General features: G+C 48.9%; 1 protein-coding gene and 1 non-coding gene across 4 annotated transcripts in view; one reads left to right on the top strand and one right to left on the bottom strand.

Annotated features, from left to right (window-relative positions):
• Positions 1 to 18,951, bottom strand: part of LOC139268853 (oxysterol-binding protein 2-like) — a 426,288-nt gene that overhangs the window by 217,881 nt on the left and 189,456 nt on the right. The window lies entirely within an intron of this gene.
• LOC139270031 (U2 spliceosomal RNA) lies at positions 5,029 to 5,226 on the top strand. Its single transcript, XR_011594393.1, has one exon. It is a non-coding gene; the product is annotated as a U2 spliceosomal RNA (small nuclear RNA).

The following is an 18,951-nucleotide window of genomic DNA, read 5'->3' as shown; positions in this document are numbered from 1 at the left end:
TCAGCACCAGCACTCCTCTCAATCACATCGCACGCACTTCTCATTAACTCTTGAAGTTAATGATAGCAGTGATATATTCAAGAGGGAGTTAGATATGGCCCTTACAGCTAAAGGGATCAAGGGGTATGGAGAGAAAGCAGGAAAGGGGTACTGAGGTGAACGATCAGTCATGATCTCATTGAATGGTGGTGCAGGCTCGAAGGGCTGAATACCTACTCCTGCACCTATTTTCTATGTTTCCATGAAGAGCTCCACAGAACTGGAGGTACAAGCTGTAAACTCATTGGGTTCAGATCACACACAAGTAGAATATGGATACAGGAGGGGAAGTTACAGGCAGGAATCTCATCAAGGGGTTCAGGCGGTTTATAGAGAGTAATGGATAGCGGCGAGTGAGATAAAGCATGAATCTCTGAGGGATTTAGACAGTAACGGTTACCACACATTAAAAAAATCCACACACAGGCATCTTCCACCTCCTCAATTGGAGTTCAGGACTGGACCATCGGGTCCTTTATTGAAACATCTGTGAACTCATGTGGAAGCAAGTCACCCTCGTTCGAGGGACCGCCTATGATGACAGGCAGGAGTGCAATTCAGATTGTTTATAGATAGAATAATGGAGACAGGCAGCAATGAGATCTCAGTAAGGCATATGGGATAATTATAAATAGGGACAGAGAGTACAAAAGCAAAGAGGTAATACTAAACCTGTAGAAATCAGTGGCTGGGCCACAGTTAGAAAATTGTGTCGCGGTTTGTGTAACTAAGTTTAGGAAGGATATCAAGGCCATGGAGAGGGTTTAGAAGAGATTCACTAAGATGGTACCAGGGATAAGAGGTATTCGTTAGAAGAGACTAGAAAATCTAGGGTTCTGTTCATTAGAACAGAGAAGTTTAAAAGGTTTGGTGGAGGTATTCAAAAGTATGACAGTTTTGATAAGGTAAATGAAGAAAAGTTGTTTCCATTACTCAGTGTCATAAATTTAAGGTTGTTAGGACATGGAATGTCCAACCAGAAAGTGGTGGAAGCAGAATGGATTTTGTGGTCAGCGGCAAAGTGACATCACTCGCTGCTGACCTCGAATGAAGCTGCCCACAAAGATGTAGTGATCTCTGTGGCGTCAATTTCACCTCTCCCGACATTAATTTCATTCTGGCGCCAAGTCTAACAGATCTCCAACATTCAGCAACAGTGATGTTATCAAGCTGGCTAAGCAGCCCATCACACTGAAGAATTCTCAGAGAGCAAACCAGGAAGTAAAATGCACTGATTTTCCTTCACTTTTTAATCATTTTACAGAAAGCGAAATAAAGACAAATTACACACCATCCCGACTTGGAAATATATCGCCCTTCCTTCATCGTGGCTGGTTCAAAATCCAGGAAACTCCCTTCCTAACAGCACTGTGGGAGTATGTTCACCACACAGACTGCAGTGATTCAAGAAGGCAGCTCACCACCACCTTCTCAAAGGCAATTATGGATGGGCAATAAATGCTGGTCTTGCTAGCGATGCCCACATCCCAAGAACTAATTTTTAAAAAGATTGGGACATACACATGGGATTAAGGTAGAAGCTGAACTATCATGAAGAAACTTTAAATATAAATATCAAAAAACATGTGATTTTAAACATAATGGAAAAATTCATCATTCCATAAATGTAAAATTAATTTTTCAGGGACAGAATTGCTGTTCAGCTGTAATTATGACTCAGTACGCAGTTAAAAACCTAGTTACACCTCATTCAACTAGGCTTAAATGACAGCAACTTCTGGATTTCCGAGTTTATCTGCACATATGCAGACGCCATCATTTGCCATCAGTTTCATAGTTGTAATGGTGAACGGTGACAGTTCAACTCTTCTCGCTCCCGCTCCTCTGAGTTCACCGCCCTCCTTTCCTCCCTTAATCTCTCCCTTTGTGACAGCTTCCCCTTCCATATACACGGCCACACCCTTGATCCTATCATCTCATGTGGCCTAGCTATCCCCTCCATAACCATCACCGATAAGGCAATCTCCAACTATTTCTTTGTCTCACTCGCTACCCATATTCCCCTTCCCCCTCCTAAACCCATTTCTTTTTGCATCCACCCCTGGAAAAAAAAAAAATGTTCCTCAAGTCCCTTACCACTGCACTTTCTAATTCTTAACTACCTAGCCTTTGGCCTACAATGACATCTCTGCAGCTCCTGATTAACTAAATCAAACCCTCTCCACCACCTTTAATGTCCTTGTCCCAACTAAAATCATACACTCTCTCACCCTAGTCGTTCCCCCTAGTAGACTCCTCATCTCCCCTCCCTTAGGTCCAAGGAATGTCTTTGGCAGACAACTGGTCTAATCATCCATCACCATATAAAGCACTACTGGGTCCTGCTCTCCATCACTAAAACCGCCCACTATTCTAAGATCATCCAGGACGGCAAAAATACCAGGCTTCTCTTCTACACCACTAGTTGTCTTCACAAACCACACTCCGCTGCCTCCTCCTATTCCAACAATAAATGTGAGGATCTCATGGACTTGTTAAAAATATCGACCACATCCAATCAACTGCTTTTGCTTTCAATTCCCTCCCTTCCCCTCGCCCGCCGGACCTTACTTCCTCTGTTTTCCCCGTGTCCTAACCCTAAATTTGCATATTTCTCGAATTTTTCTCCTATCTCCCCTCTTGCCCTTTCAAAGCTCACCTTGTCAATGAGTCCGACCTCCTGCTCTCTCGACCTTATTCCTACTAAATTACTGACAACCCAACTTTCCTTCCTGGCTCCCATGTTAGCTGATATTGTTAACGGTTCTCTCTCCTCCAGTATTGTCCCCTTTTCCTTCAAATCTGCCGTCATCACTTCTGTCCTAAAAAAACCCAACCCTTGGCCGCCCCTCCCCGCACCACCCCCCCCCTCCCTCCCTCCCTCCCCGTATCGCCCAATCTCCAACCTCCCTTTCCTCACCAGAGTTCCTGACATGTTGTCGCCTCCCAAATCTGTGCCCATCTTTCCCAGAACCAGCGTGGAGCTGTTGGGCCGAATGGCCTGTTTTTGTGCTGTAAATACATTGTAACATTACAGTGAAGATTGGAGAAATACCAACAATGGCTCTTTTCTCAGCCCAAGGCAACACCAACACAGCATTGACAAGTTTACATTGCGTACCATGAGGACAGTGGCAATGGCTCCCTTGTCAGTCTGAGGTAACAGCAGCAACCTGCATTCATAACATGCCAGGGAATTGAGGAGACAGTTTGACAGTCTCATTCCATCATGATGTGAGTTAACATGAAATACTGGGAGGAGGAATCATTGACAACCGATTTATTTCCTAATTGGACAGTGAGGATTATACAGCTGTAAATTTACCAAGCTATTGGCAGAGAACACGATCAACTTTCCAATGCCATCTAATTTCCATGAACATTTGATTAAAATAGCCTCTGCGTTTTCTCCAGCAAGGTGACATTTACACCATGGAGCGCATGTACGAGAGTGCGCGTGTATAGTGTTGGATTCCTGACCTGTGACAATGATGTCTCTGAACAAGGAAGGCACAGTCGAGAGATGGGCTTTCAACAAAGTCCAGCAGTAGTTAGTCCTCCCATCGAGCAAATTGGCAACATTTTGCATCAATGGACACGTTCCACACTCGCTGTACATACTATATATAGTTACAGGTCCTTTTGAAGCCAAGAGCAATGGGTACTGCTTTAAAAGATAAATACTGCACCCGAGTCCTGCATAGCTATACTGACCGAGCAGAATTGAGCAACTCCTTGCAGCAGTGCAGCATGGGACCACCAGTCCTCCGGCCTCACTTGGCAGAGCCTGTCCACCAAACAAAACCCTGATTACTTTGGCTCTCCAGAGAAACCCCTTTGATGGGAGACTTCTCTTCTGAGGCAGGAGGGAGAATATATCCCGAAGGGAGAGGCAAATTTAAGATGATTTCTGCAAAACCACTTCTGTAACAGTTATACACAGAAGTTACAAAGTGGAAGCAAGCCATTCGGCCCAACCCCACTTTGTGTTGGAGTTTACCTTCCTTGTGAGCAAATAGTCCTCATCACATTTGTTCACCCTGTTCCCATATCCCTTCGTCCATCTATCCAATCTAGTCTTCAATGTCGACATAGTTTCTGCCTCAAATACTAACGCTGGAAGTGAAATCCACAGCATCGCAGCTCTGTGTGAAGAGGTTTCTCTTGCTGTCTGTTCTAAATTTCTTACATTTAATCTTGTATCTGAAGTCCCTTGTTCTAGACACCTCAAGCACAGTCTGCTTCGATCTACCCTGTCCCATCCTTTCATATTGTTAAACACTTCTGTTGTTCGAAGGAAAAAAGCCCCACTTTATCCAAGTCTTCTTTCTTCATACCAGAAAGCATCCTCGTGAATCAACATTTTTTCTGCTCTAAAGCTTCAATAAACTTCCCAGAGTGTGGAGCCCAATACTGCACATGGTACTCAATTGAGGTCTTAACATTTTATATTGGCTCATATTACCTCATGGCTTTTATATTCTATCACTCATGTTAAAATCCAGAACTCCATCCATGCACAATATAACAGTTGGTTTTCAGAAGGTGCTGATAAATGAGGGATTGCTCCATCCTTTGCCACTACATGAACAACTCAGGGAATGTTCTGAAAGATTACAAATGAACCTCAATCTCTTCACTGATCGGCAGTCACCGGATCACAGGCTGTGTTAAACAGGGATTCAGCCTCATTGCTCCGCTTTGACTGCAGCGACTAGTCAAACTACTGAGTGATCACAAACTCACCAACAAGCTGATCCACGCCGAGTATCATACTGTATTCTGGGGGGGGGAGGTAATTGCCCTTTGCCCCATTTGTGGATAATTCGGATTATGACTACCCGGCGGGAGTCAGAGGGAAGAGGCAGGAAATTCCAAACTTTAACTTTGTCACCACCTCTGAGTCGGGTGCTGTTTGAGGTGGTGTAGAGGCAGGTTTGCGCCAGGAGCGGGACGATGTGCACCACCGCCATGTTGATGCGTAGCAATATCGCTTCTCGGCCTTTTGGCTAAGATCATGCGTAACTGACCTGACAGGGGAGTAGCCACCATGACCTCCGGGTGGTTCTCCCTGGATCAGGAAGGTATATGCTTGCTTTTTTGGAAACAGGAGGTGGGTGGGGTGGCTTGACCCATCCACCTCCATGGAGGTGTGTGGGGGACCTGACCCATCCACCTCCATGGAGGTGTGTGGGGGACCTGACCCATCCACCTCCATGGCACGAACCTGGTATTGCAGTACTTCCAGGAACGGTGCAGTGGCTCTAGGCCTTTTGGCTAAGAGCATTGGCGCAGAGTGATCCTTGGCGTGTGCAAGGTGACCTCTGGCGTTTGTGATTTGACAAAGAATTGGAACGATTGGCTACGAATTTTAAATAAAAAAAAATAAAAAAATAAAAATATCCCTCCCCTTCACTTAAAGGGGAGGGACGCTGCAAGGCCGAGCAACGCCTCCTGGGCCACCAGGGAAGACTACGGCCAGGCCAGCGGCTGCCATTGTTGGGCCCACTGCAGAGTCGGCCATCAATTAAAACAAAATGGCAGGCGCGGCAGTGCGCTCTCCCCTTTACAGGCAGATGCACCGCCCAGCCTCTGGCAGCTTCCCGACTCTTGAAGCTGTCGGGGGCACCGAGCGGCGGCGACTGGGCTCCTGTGGGGCAATTTCCCACGCGAGGTAGAAAAGGGGTCGGCGCGTGGCCGACAATGGCTCAGAGCGCCGGGCAGGGCGGAAACACGGGCCGCAGCGGAAACCTGTTTCCAGCACCCGGCCCGGGAGTAATTGTGGATGGGACGCACCCTCCGCCTGACCCCGGGCAGGACAGGCCTTACCGCCTCTAAGTAACGGGCCTTCAAAAAGGGGCAATTTCGGCCCCTTCTCCTCCACTCGACTGACATTCTGACTGTAGGTTCACATGCAGGTTCTGCCAAGCATCACCAGTAGGCCTAGGAGTAGGTGCAGAGGAGATTTACCAGAATGGTACAAGGGATGGGGGACGTCAGTTATATGGAGAGACTGGAGAAGCTGGGATTGTCTCCATAGAGCAGAGAAGTTAAGGAGAGATTAATAGAGGAGTTAATAATTATGAGGAGTTTTGATCGAGTAGACAGGGAGAAACGGTTTCTATTGGCAGGGAGGTCACTAACCAGGGTACACAGATTTAAGGTAATTGGCAAAAGAGCCAGCACCGAAATAAGGAGAATTATTTTTACACAGCGGGTTGTTAGATATCTTGGATATTAAAGAAATCAAGGGATATGGGCATAGTGCAGGAAAGTGGAGTTGAGGTAGAAGATCAGATCATTGAATGGCAGAGCCGGCTCAAGGGGCCGAATGGCCTACTCCTGCTCCTAAATCTTGGGTTCTTATCTGGAATGCATTACTTTAAAGGGTGGAGGAAGCAGATTCAATAATAACTTTCAAAAGTGAATTGGATAAATACTTGAAAAGGAAATATTTACAAGGCTATGGGAAAAGAGCAGGGGAGTGGGACTAATTGGACAGCTCTTTCAAAGAGCCATCACAGGCCCAACGGGCCAAATAGCCTCCTTCTGCGCTGCAAGATTCCATGAAATCCATTGCATCTCAGTCGATAATAATGGCGGAGCAGAGAAATCGGGTCTTATTTCAAGGTTAACTCCTGGGTCCCTGACCAGTCTGGGGCAAGCACAGCTGAACATTCAGCCTACCGCGGAGGCCTAATTCTAAAGGAAAAATTAAAAGCGATGTCTGTGAGCGATCAGATTATTATATTTTTTGGTGTCAAATGGTTTGAGTGATGCACAGGAAATTTCAGAGCAAAGCTATCGAGAAGTGACGAGGGAGGGAGATCAGTAAAAGTGACAGCATTTACCTCCATCACCAATGTACATTGATACCGTGCTTCCCGCACCACAACCTCATACAGGTGAAAGAAGAAAATTGTGTGTCTAATAAAAACCTGCGATGTTTTTCACATACATTGGATGAGTAAGCTTTTATGGCCTGTAGTTCTGAGCTGGTTCCTGGACAATGAATCCATGTGTGCTTTGTCTAGTAATCCAGATAATATCCTTTACTAAAATTTCAGAACTAAATATTTAAGAGTATAAAGAAAAACTTGCTTTTCTATAGCGCCTTTCATGACCTCAAGACGTCCAAAAGCACCTTACAGTCAATGAAGTACTTTTTGTTGTTGAAGTGTAGTCACCATGTGATGTAGGAATCACGGCAGCCAATCCGTGCACAGCAAGGTCCCACCAACAGCAATGTGATAATTATCAGGTAATTTGTTTTTTAGTGATGTTGATTGAGATAAATATATTGACCAGGACACACAGATCTCCCCTACTCTTCTTCTTCAAAATAGTGCCTGAGATTTTTTTTTACATCCACCTGTGAGGGCAGAGGGTGACTCGGGTTTAACGTCTCATCCGAAAGTCAAAAGTAGCAAGACTGAATACATCTGGTGACTAAAGAGCCTGGAACAATAATGGATGCAGCTGGCAAAATCGCTACAGGGGATTCCTCGATCCCCAGGGAGCCGGGAAAGTCCCAGAAATCCCTGGGGCTGAACACAATCAGCACATTCACCAGGGAAAACAGAGATTTTTTCATTCCATTGGAAGTTTTCACTATCCCTGAACTTTAATATAACACGGGAGGTGTGTTAGTGTAGCGCAGAACTTATCTGAACCCACTCATGGCAGATGATTGCGTTCTTTCAGTAAATCTGTCTTGTGTAGCATTGGAATCAATCGGAGTGCTGCACAACAGGGGTGTTCGCAGTGTAGGCTACCAGCCAGTGTACATCAAGTGTAGTAACAGTGCACGGCAGTAGTAAGAAGAAACAGAAAGACTTGTATTTATATAACGCCGTTCTTGACCTCAGGGAATCACAGTGGTTTACAGCCAATTAAGTACTATAAAACAGCAATGAGGTAAGACCAGATAATCTGTTTTTAGGGATGTTAGTTGAGCCATAAATATTGGCCAGGACACCGGGGAGAACGCCCCTAGTCTTCATTATAGTGTCATGGGATCTTTTACGTCCACCTGAAAGGATAGACAGGGCCTCGGTTTAATCCCTCATCTGAAAGTCGGCACCTCCGACAGTGCAGCACTCCCTCAGCACTGCACTGGGATGACTTGCTCAGGTTTCTGGAATGGGGCTCGAATCCATGACCTTTTGACTCAGAGACAAGAGTGCTACCAACTGACACTTCTAGTACGAGTTAAGAACTTCTGGCGCAGTACAATACTCTCACAGATGCACTTTTAGACTAGTTACTGACTCACAACTACATGAGATTAGGAACTCTGTCGCTGTGTTATCGGTTGGATCATCCTGCACATATTGTACAATCCACTGTGTTATTGGTTATATGTCCTGTTTTATATATTACAATGTATACTATATCACATTTTGCGGTTGTTATTCCACTACTCACTCGTGTTAATTTAATTCAGTAAAATGAAAGTTGAAAGGCGTTGAGGGTTGGCCTCACATCTTACTCCATACAGCACAGAATGCTTGAGCACACATCAATACAACTGGAATTAAACAGAAGACATCCCTCTCTGTGTTGTAGTTAAATTCTCCGTGGTTAATATTCTTCAGCACTCACACTGCAAACGATCAGTAAAATATTGCAGATACTTTAAAGTTTATCACAGCCTCCATTTTAACAACAATTTTTACAACATTTCCTGATTCAATTTACCACCTGGATACCAAGTTGATACTCGCAGGCACTGAAGTGCTTCAGTGTGTCAGAGCCTCAGGAGTGCACGCCACTTGTGTGCATGTTGCCCCTCTCTGTACATGTAGATCCCATTGTCACTGTGACAGGGAGAAGGCCTCGTGCTCCACAGCTCCTCCCAAAGCAGCAAGGCCAAGATCGGGTGCTCAGGATGCAGTGCATTGTAGGTACAATGCCGTTCCCATAGAGTGGACCAGGGCTTCAACCTAAAGCATCAACACAACCCCAACCCTAACCCCCGATTAGCTTGGCTATTGGCTTCCTTTTGGGGTTTTCTCCCCCTCCCTTCCACTCAGACAAGAAGGGAAAACATTGTAAATGTTCAAGAATGTAGTCAACTTTCTGAAACAATAATCATCAATTTTACTGCAGGAATCCTCAGAAAAATCACCATTTTAACCCCAACGTCCATGCAGAATGAGGAGTGTGTCAGGTGGAACTCCCTCTCGATAAGAATGAGAGAATGGTAGAAACATACAGCACAGCAGGAGGCCATTCGGTCAGTTGTGCCTGTGCTGGCTGAAAGAGCAGTTGTGCTCAGTTCTCCCCCCCCCCCCCTCTTTCTGTCCGTGACTCTAAGACCCTCATCCTCAAGCACCTGTCCAACTCCCTTTGAAAACCAGTTATAGAATCAGCCTCCACCATCTTTTGGGTAGAACGTTCCAGATCCCGTCAACGCGGAGTGAAAACAATTCTTGTCTCCCCTCTACATCTTTTGCCAATGATTTTGAATCTATGGCCTCTAATTATTGACTCACTCAACAGAGAGAATAGATTTTCTCTATTTACTCGATCAAAACCTCTATTATATCACCTCTTAAATCTCAATACAATAAAGTCGGTGACATGAGGATCCCCCAGTGTCCCATATTATTCGACACGAAAGATCTCTCTCCCACCCTCCTTAAAAAAAAAAACAGGGTTCGGCAAACTCTGGCCAACTTCTTGTGCCCAATCCAAAGATTGTGATGGAAGAAAGCATTCAGAAAAACTTCTCCCACCAGGGCCTGCAGCTAAATGGCCATGTTCCTCACTGGAACTCAACTCCAGCATGCTCTCCAAACATACTTCCCCTTTTGCTTATTTTCCCAGAAGGCATGCAGTTGAATCTGCTGCTGAACAAACTGACTTGACAAAACGGAACCGATTCAATGCCAAACCCACAGGGCTGATGTACCTCGAAGTAGAGAGACCAGTCACAATGCAGTTTTGGAGGAGAGCACAGTAGTCTCACTGGTACCACCAGCCAGACAAAACCCAAATGTCTGAGCACACTGGCGTCTTCCCCCCACCTCCCCTACACTTGTTCGATTCTTGGCCACAAACAGACCCAGAAACTCAATGTTTGATGGTGTCTGAAATCATTAAATACCATAACGGGTGCTGGGACTTTTTAGCAGTATGGTATTTGTGAGCCTGTACTCCCCTTGGCCCCTCCTGCAAATGTGGAATTATTGATCTGCAGGCTGATTGATGACTGTAGTCATTTCTCAGAGTTCCCTGCACTGCTATCTTTAATAATTCACTCTATTCCACATGGACTCATTGATAAATAAGGCAAGAAGCTGGGGAGATTCTGTTCTGCAACTTGTGCTGCAGGAAGATTCTGTGGAGTTGCAATTGGAAATAACGAAGGACAAAAAGCACTTGCATTTAGAATCATAAAACCAAAATGATTTCTAGGACAAAATGAATCCATTCATAGAAACATAGAAACATAGAAAATAGGTGCAGGAGCAGGCCATTCAGCCCTTCTAGCCTGCACCGCCATTCAATGAGTTCATGGCTGAACATGAAACTTCAGTACCCCCTTCCTGCTTTCTCGCCATAACCCTTGATCCCCCGAGTAGTAAGGACTTCATCTAACTCCCTTTTGAATATATTTAGTGAATTGGCCTCAACTACTTTCTGTGGTAGAGAATTCCACAGGTTCACCACTCTCTGGGTGAAGAAGTTTCTCCTCATCTCGGTCCTAAATGGCTTACCCCTTATCCTCAGACTGTGACCCCTGGTTCTGGACTTCCCCAACATTGGGAACATTCTTTCTGCATCTAACCTATCTAAACCCGTCAGAATTTTAAACGTTTCTATGAGGTCCCCTCTCATTCTTCTGAACTCCAGTGAATACAAGCCCAATTGATCCAATCTTTCTTGATAGGTCAGTCCCGCCATCCCGGGAATCAGTCTGGTGAACCTTCGCTGCACTCCCTCAATAGCAAGAATGTCCTTCCTCAAGTTAGGAGACCAAAACTGTACACAATACTCCAGGTGTGGCCTCACCAAGGCCCTGTACAACTGTAGCAACACCTCCCTGCCCCTGTATTCAAATCCCCTCGCTATGAAGGCCAACATGCCATTTGCTTTCTTAACCGCCTGCTGTACCTGCATGCCAACCTTCAATGACTGATGTACCATGACACCCAGGTCTCGTTGCACCTTCCCTTTTCCTAATCTGTCACCATTCAGATAATAGTCTGTCTCTCTGTTTTTACCACCAAAGTGGATAACCTCACATTTATCCACATTATACTTCATCTGCCATGCATTTGCCCACTCACCTAACCTATCCAAGTCACTCTGCAGCCTAATAGCATCCTCCTCGCAGCTCACACTGCCACCCAACTTAGTATCATCCGCAAATTTGGAGATACTGCATTTAATCCCCTCGTCTAAATCATTAATGTACAATGTAAACAGCTGGGGCCCCAGCACAGAACCTTGCGGCACTCCACTAGTCACTGCCTGCCATTCTGAAAAGTACCCGTTTACTCCTACTCTTTGCTTCCTGTCTGACAACCAGTTCTCAATCCACGTCAGCACACTACCCCCAATCCCATGTGCTTTAACTTTGCACATTAATCTCTTGTGTGGGACCTTGTCGAAAGCCTTCTGAAAGTCCAAATATACCACATCAACTGGTTCTCCTTTGTCCACTTTACTGGAAACATCCTCAAAAAATTCCAGAAGATTTGTCAAGCATGATTTCCCTTTCACAAATCCATGCTGACTTGGACCTATCATGTCACCATTTTCCAGATGCACTGCTATGACATCCTTAATAATTGATTCCATCATTTTACCCACTACTGAGGTCAGGCTGACCGGTCTATAATTCCCTGTTTTCTCTCTCCCTCCTTTTTTAAAAAGTGGGGTTACATTGGCTACCCTCCACTCCATAGGAACTGATCCAGAGTCAATGGAATGTTGGAAAATGACTGTCAATGCATCCGCTATTTCCAAGGCCACCTCCTTAAGTACTCTAGGATGCAGGCCATCAGGCCCTGGGGATTTATCTGCCTTCAATCCCATCAATTTCCCCAACACAATTTCCCGACTAATAAAGATTTCCCTCAGTTCCTCTTCCTTACTAGACCCTCTGACCCCTTTTATATCCGGAAGGTTGTTTGTATCCTCCTTAGTGAATACCGAACCAAAGTACTTGTTCAATTGATCCGCCATTTCTTTGTTCCCCGTTATGACTTCCCCTGATTCTGACTGCAGGGGACCTACGTTTGTCTTCACCAACCTTTTTCTCTTTACATACCTATAGAAACTTTTGCAATCCGCCTTAATGTTCCCTGCAAGCTTCTTCTCGTACTCCATTTTCCCTGTCCTAATCAAACCCTTTGTCCTCCTCTGCTGAGTTCTAAATTTCTCCCAGTCCCCAGGTTCGCTGCTATTTCTGGCCAATTTGTATGCCACTTCCTTGGCTTTAATACTATCCCTGATTTCCCTAGATAGCCACGGTTGAGCCACCTTCCCATTTTTATTTTTACGCCAGACAGGAATGTACAATTGTTGTACTTCATCCATGCGGTCTCTAAATGTCTGCCATTGCCCATCCACAGTCAACCCCCTAAGTATCATTCGCCAATCTATCCTAGCCAATTCTCGCCTCATACCTTCAAAGTTACCCTTCTTTAAGTTCTGGACCATGGTCTCTGAATTTACTGTTTCATTCTCCATCCTAATGCAGAATTCCACCATATTATGGTCACTCTTCCCCAAGGGGCCTCGCACAATGAGATTGCTAATTAATCCTCTCTCATTACACAACACCCAGTCTAAGATGGCCTCCCCCCTAGTTGGTTCCTCAACATATTGGTCTAGAAAACCATCCCTTATGCACTCCAGGAAATCCTCCTCCACCGTATTGCTTCCAGTTTGGCTAGCCCAATCTATGTGCATATTAAAGTCACCCATTATAACTGCTACACCTTTATTGCATGCACCCCTAATTTCCTGTTTGATGCCCTCCCCAACATCCCTATTACTGTTTGGAGGTCTGTACACAACTCCTACTAACGTTTTTTGCCCTTTGGTGTTCTGCAGCTCTACCCATATAGATTCCACATCATCCAAGCTAATGTCTTTCCTAACTATTGCATTAATCTCCTCTTTAACCAGCAATGCTACCCCACCTCCTTTTCCTTTTATTCTATCCTTCCTGAATGTTGAATACCCCTGAATGTTGAGTTCCCAGCCCTGATCATCCTGGAGCCACGTCTCCGTAATCCCAATCACATCATATTTGTTAACATCTATTTGCACAATTAATTCATCCACCTTATTGCGGATACTCCTTGCATTAAGACACAAAGCCTTCAGGCTTGTTTTATTAACACCCTTTGTCCTTTTAGAATTTTGCTGTACAGTGGCCCTTTTTGTTCTTTGCCTTGGGTTTCTCTGCCCTACACTTTTCCTCATCTCCTTTCTGTCTTTTGCTTTTGGCTCCTTTTTGTTTCCCTCTGTCTCCCTGCATTGGTTCCCATCCCCCTGCCATATTAGTTTAAATCCTCCCCAACAGCACTAGCAAACACTCCCCCGAGGACATTGGTTCCAGTCCTGCCCAGGTGCAGACCGTCCGGTTTGTACTGGTCCCACCTCCCCCAGAACCGGTCCCAATGCCCCAGGAATTTGAATCCCTCCCTGCTGCACCACTGCTCAAGCCACGTATTCATCTGCGCTATCCTGCGATTCCTACTCTGACTATCACGTGGCACTGGTAGCAATCCCGAGATTACTACTTTTGAGGTCCTACTTTTTAATTTAGCTCCTAGCTCCTTAAATTCGTTTCGTAGGACCTCATCCCTTTTTTTGCCTATGTCGTTGGTACCAATGTGCACCACGACAACTGGCTGTTCTCCCTCCCATTTCAGAATGTCCTGCACCCGCTCCGAGACATCCTTGACCCTTGCACCAGGGAGGCAACATACCATCCTGGAGTCTCGGTTGCGGCCGCAGAAACGCCTATCTATTCCCCTCACAATTGAATCCCCTATCACTATCGCTCTCCCACTCTTTTTCTTGCCCTCCTGTGCAGCAGAGCCAGCCACGGTGCCATGAACTTGGCTGCTGCTGCCCTCCCCTGATGAGTCATTCCCCTCAACAGTACCCAAAGCGGTGTATCTGTTTTGCAGGGGGATGACCGCAGGGGACCCCTGCACTACCTTCCTTGCTCTACTCTTCCTGCTGGTCTTCCATTCCCTATCTGGCTGTGGACCCTTTCCCTGCGGTAAGACCAACTCACTACACGTGATACTCACGTCATTCTCAGCATCGTGGATGCTCCAGAGTGAATCCACCCTCAGCTCCAATTCCGTAACGCGGACCGTCAGGAGCTGGAGGCGGATACACTTCCCGCACACATAGTCGTCAGGGACACCGGAAGCGTCCCTGAGTTCCCACATGGTACAGGAGGAGCATAACACCCGACCGAGCTCTCCTGCCATGTCTTAACCCTTAGATACACTTAAACTGGTAATAACAATGTTAAAAGTTACTGACCAATATAAGAAGAAAAAGAAAAACTACTCACCAATCACCAGCCAATCACTTACCCCCTAGGCTGTGACGTCACCTTTGTTTTTTTGCCTTCTCCCTGTAGCTGCACCGGTACGCCTCTCGCCGACCCCGGACTCGCGCTGCTCCGAGCTCCCCCCTCCTCGACTGACTGCTCCGAGCTCCCGCTGGCCTTTATAGGCCTCTCGCCGACCCCGGACTCGCGCTGCTCCGAGCTCCCCCCTCCTCGACTGACTGCTCCGAGCTCCCGCTGGCCTTTATAGGCCTCTCGCCGACCCCGGACTCGCGCTGCTCCGAGCTCCCGCCTCCTCGACTGACTGCTCCGAGCTCCCGCTGGCCTTTATAGGCCTCTCGCCGACCCTGGACTCACGCTGCTCCGAGCTCCCGCCTCCTCGACTGACTGCTCCGAGCTCCCGCTGGCCTTTATAGGCCTCTCGCCGACCCCGGACTCGCGCTGCTCCGAGCTCCCCCCTCCTCGACTGACTGCTCCGAGCTCCCGCTGGCCTTTATAGGCCTCTCGCCGACCCCGGACTCGCGCTGCTCCGAGCTCCCGCCTCCTCGACTCGAACAAGAACTTGCGTTAATCTAGTACTTTTAACATAGTAAAACATCCAAAGGCACTTCACAGGAGCCTAATCAGACAAAAGTTGACACTGAGCCAAAGACACAGACATTAGTTCAGATGTCACTCAACAGGTAGGTTTTAAGGAGTGTCTTAAAAGGAAGAGGTGGAGAACTAGTGTCTGTACCAGGGCTAATCTACTCTGCAAGCACAACCCACCTCACCTAACCTTGTTACCTCTAATCAGCATCCACAGCCACACCTTTACCAATCACTACCCACCTCCGCTAATTAGCACCCCAAGCCCTCTTCATCCAGTGCCCCAAACCCCAACTCCTCCAAAATCAGCACCAAACCCCAACTCCTCCAAAATCAGCACCAAACCCCAACTTCTCCAATCAGCACTGAAGGCCAACCTCCTCCCACCAGCAGTGCAGCGCCCCATCTCCTGTAGTCAGTGACAACATCCATACCTCCTCCTCCAATCACTTCATTCCTACACTCCCATTAGCAGACCCCTGTTCCCATCTCCTCTGATCAGCCACCCCATTAGCAAGCTCCAGTACCCACTATTACAATTATCAAGCCATTCATTCCAATCAGCGACCCCAGTTCCAATCCACAGGCTCCAACGGCACCAGTGATCTAGCACCCATCCACTCCAAAGAACAATCCCAGTTCCCATCTACTCTCATGAAACTCTTTTGAGTTTACCTGCGAAAACATAAAACATGTATCCGTGCCACCCGACCTGGATGACACACACAAGACATTTACAAGGCCTTTTTTTTTTTTTTTTTTTTGGGGCACTAAAATCAAATTTTTCCTTTTTTCCAGTGCCCCCTATAAAAGGAGAGGGGGACACTAAAAGCACCGGCAATTAAAACAAATTAAACTTAAAAAACGTAAAATCAAATTAAAATTTGGTTGCCGGGCGTGATGATGCACTCCAGTCCCTCCGGTGCCCACCTCTCGCGGAAGGCCGCGAGCGTACCGGTGGACACCGCGTGCTCCATCTCCAAGGACACCCTGGACCGGATGTAAGAGCGGAAGAGAGGCAGGCAGTCAGGTTGAACGACCCCCTCGACCGCCCGCTGCCTGGACCGGCTGATGGCACCCTTGGCCGTGCCCAGGAGCAGTCCTACGAGGAGGCCCTCGGACCTACCCGCTCCCCTCCGCACAGGGTGCCCAAAGATCAGGAGAGTGGGACTGAAGTGCAGCCAGAATTTCAGGAGCAGCCCCTTCAAATAGTGGAACAGGGGCTGCAACCTTGTGCATTCAATAAAAACATGGAACACGGACTCCTCCAGACCGCAGAAATTGCAGGCGGCCTGGGAGTCCGTGAACCGGCTTTAAAATTTATTGCACGGCACTGCTCCGTGCACCACCCTCCAGGCCAAGTCCCCGATGAATAGTGGGAGGACCCCTGCGTAGAGTGCCCTCCATCGGGGACCCCCGCCTCCTCCGGACGGCAAGATGGTACGCCATGGCGTGTCCGGACGGCCGGCGAGGATGGCAAAGTTGAGGGTGTGCAGGAGCAGCCCGTACAGGAAACCCCTCCGCGCGGAACTGAAAGGCACGGAGGGGATTTCCCCGAGGCGGCTCAAGTTGTGAGGCGCCGGCCCCCGAGGGAGGTTCCGGGGTTTGGCGCCGATGAGGAATTCCGTCCGGACGGGGGTCAGTTCGGACGGGATCTCCCCACGTGCTTGAGCCTCCTCGATGCACCTAACGGAGTCAGGGCCCAGAGCTGTTTTTAGCGACTCGATGGCATCGGCCGCGTGGCGGACATTGGCAGAATTTAGGCGCCGCGCCAGCGTGTCTGGCGCCATCCAGCCCGCTCCTCCGCCATCGAGCAGGTCCCTGACCCTGGTCACCTCACCAGCCACAGCCCTCTCTTCCGACCGCCACATAAAGCCTCGGCCGTGGAGGTACGGATTCCCGAGCAGCGGTTCCTGCAGGACGGCCGCCACTCCAGCCGGCGGAGAGCTGCGCTTGGTGGAGACTTTGTTCCAGACCCTGATGAGTTCCCTGTAAAAGACAGGCAGCTCCCGGAGGGCGGTCCTGGCACCCCCCAAGTTCACAAACAGGAGCTGCGTGTCATAATTGAGGTCGAGCTGCTGGCGGAAGAAATACCTCGCCAGAGCACACCACCTAGGAGGGGGCTCGACGTAAAGGTATCTCTGCAGGGTCTGAAGACGGAAAGTCGCGAGCTGAGCGCTGACGCACACCAACGACTGACCGCCCTCCTCAAGCGGGAGACTCAAGACCGCGGCAGAGACCCAGTGCTTCCTGTTGTTCCAGAAGAAGTCCACCAGCTTCTTCTGTATCTTGGCGACAAACGCAGGGGGAGGGGTCAAAGTGACCAGCCGGTACCACAACATTGCGGCCACCAGCTGGTTTATGACTAGCGCTCGACCCCTGTAGGACAGCACTCGGAGCAGTCCTGTCCAGCGCCCTAGGCGAGCGGCGACCTTGGCCTCCAGCTCCTGCCAGTTCGCCGGCCAGGCTCCCTCGTCGGGGCTAAGGTAGACTCCCAGATAGAGGAGATGGGTCGTGCTCCAGGCAAAAGGCCTGAGCTCCTCCGGCAGGGAGTCCACCCGCCACTGACCCACCAGGAGTCCGGAACATTTCTCCCAGTTGATCCTGGCGGAGGACGCGGCCGAGTAAATCTCCTGGCACTCACGCATCCTCCGCAGGTCAGCGGGATCCTCTATCGCGAGGAGCACGTCATCGGCGTAAGCCGAGAGGACGACCTCCACGCCCGGCCCTTGCAGAGCCAGTCCCGTCAACCTCGTCCGCAAGAGGCGCAGGAAAGGCTCCACGCAAACGGCGTATAACTGGCCGGACATGGGGCATCCCTGGCGCACCCCTCTCCTAAAGCGAAGGGGCGCCGTCAAGGACCCGTTAACCTTAATCAGACACTCCGCGGCGGCGTACAAAAGTCGGATCCGGGCGACGAAATGCGTCCCGAACCCGAAAGCGCGCAGAGTTCCGAGCAGATAGTCGTGATCCACCCTGTCGAACGCCTTCTCTTGGTCGAGGGATAGGAAGGCGACCGACAGACCAGCCTCCTGGGAACAATGGATGAGGTCCCGGACCAGATGGATGTTATCGTGGATTGTCCGGCCCGGGACCGTGTATGACTGGTCGGGGTGGATCATGTGGTCCAGCACGGCACCAAGGCGAGCAGACATCGCCCTGGCGAAGATTTTGTAGTCCGTGCTGAGGAGGGAGACCGGGCGCCAGTTCTTAAGGAGGTGGAGATCGCCCTTCTTAGGCAGCAGGACAATGACTGCCCTGCGCCAAGAGAGGGGCATCTCCCCGGTCGCCAGACTTTCCCCCAGGACCCGCGCGTAGTCGCTCCCCAGGACGTCCCAGAACGCCCTGTGGAACTCCACGGTCAGCCCGTCCAGCCCCGGGGATTTTCCCCTCGAGAGCCGGGCGAGGGCACCGGTCAGCTCCGCCAGGCTTAGCGGAGCTTCCAGATTTTCGGCGCCCTCCGGGCTGACCTTCGGCAGGTCCTCCCACAAAACTCCAAGCGCTTCCTCGCTGGACGGATCCGGAGAGAACAGAGCCCCGTAATATTCACGGACCCTGTTGTTGACGCCCTCCGGATCCGAGACGAGAGAGCCGTCGTCGGCCAGCAGCGTCAAGAGCTGCTTACGGACACTCTGCCTTTTTTCCAGCGAGTAGAAGAAGGGGGAGCCGCGGTCCAGATCCCGCAGGAACCGGATCCGCGACCTCACGAACGCGCCTCGGGACCCGACGAGCTGCAGGTCCTTCAGCGCGGCCTTCTTCGCTTCGTACAC

This window comes from Pristiophorus japonicus, chromosome 8 (assembly GCF_044704955.1).
Source record: "Pristiophorus japonicus isolate sPriJap1 chromosome 8, sPriJap1.hap1, whole genome shotgun sequence".
NCBI lineage: Eukaryota > Metazoa > Chordata > Chondrichthyes > Pristiophoridae > Pristiophorus > Pristiophorus japonicus.
Note: the sequence above shows the minus strand (reverse complement) of the source record. Positions and strands in the feature narration are given on the sequence as shown.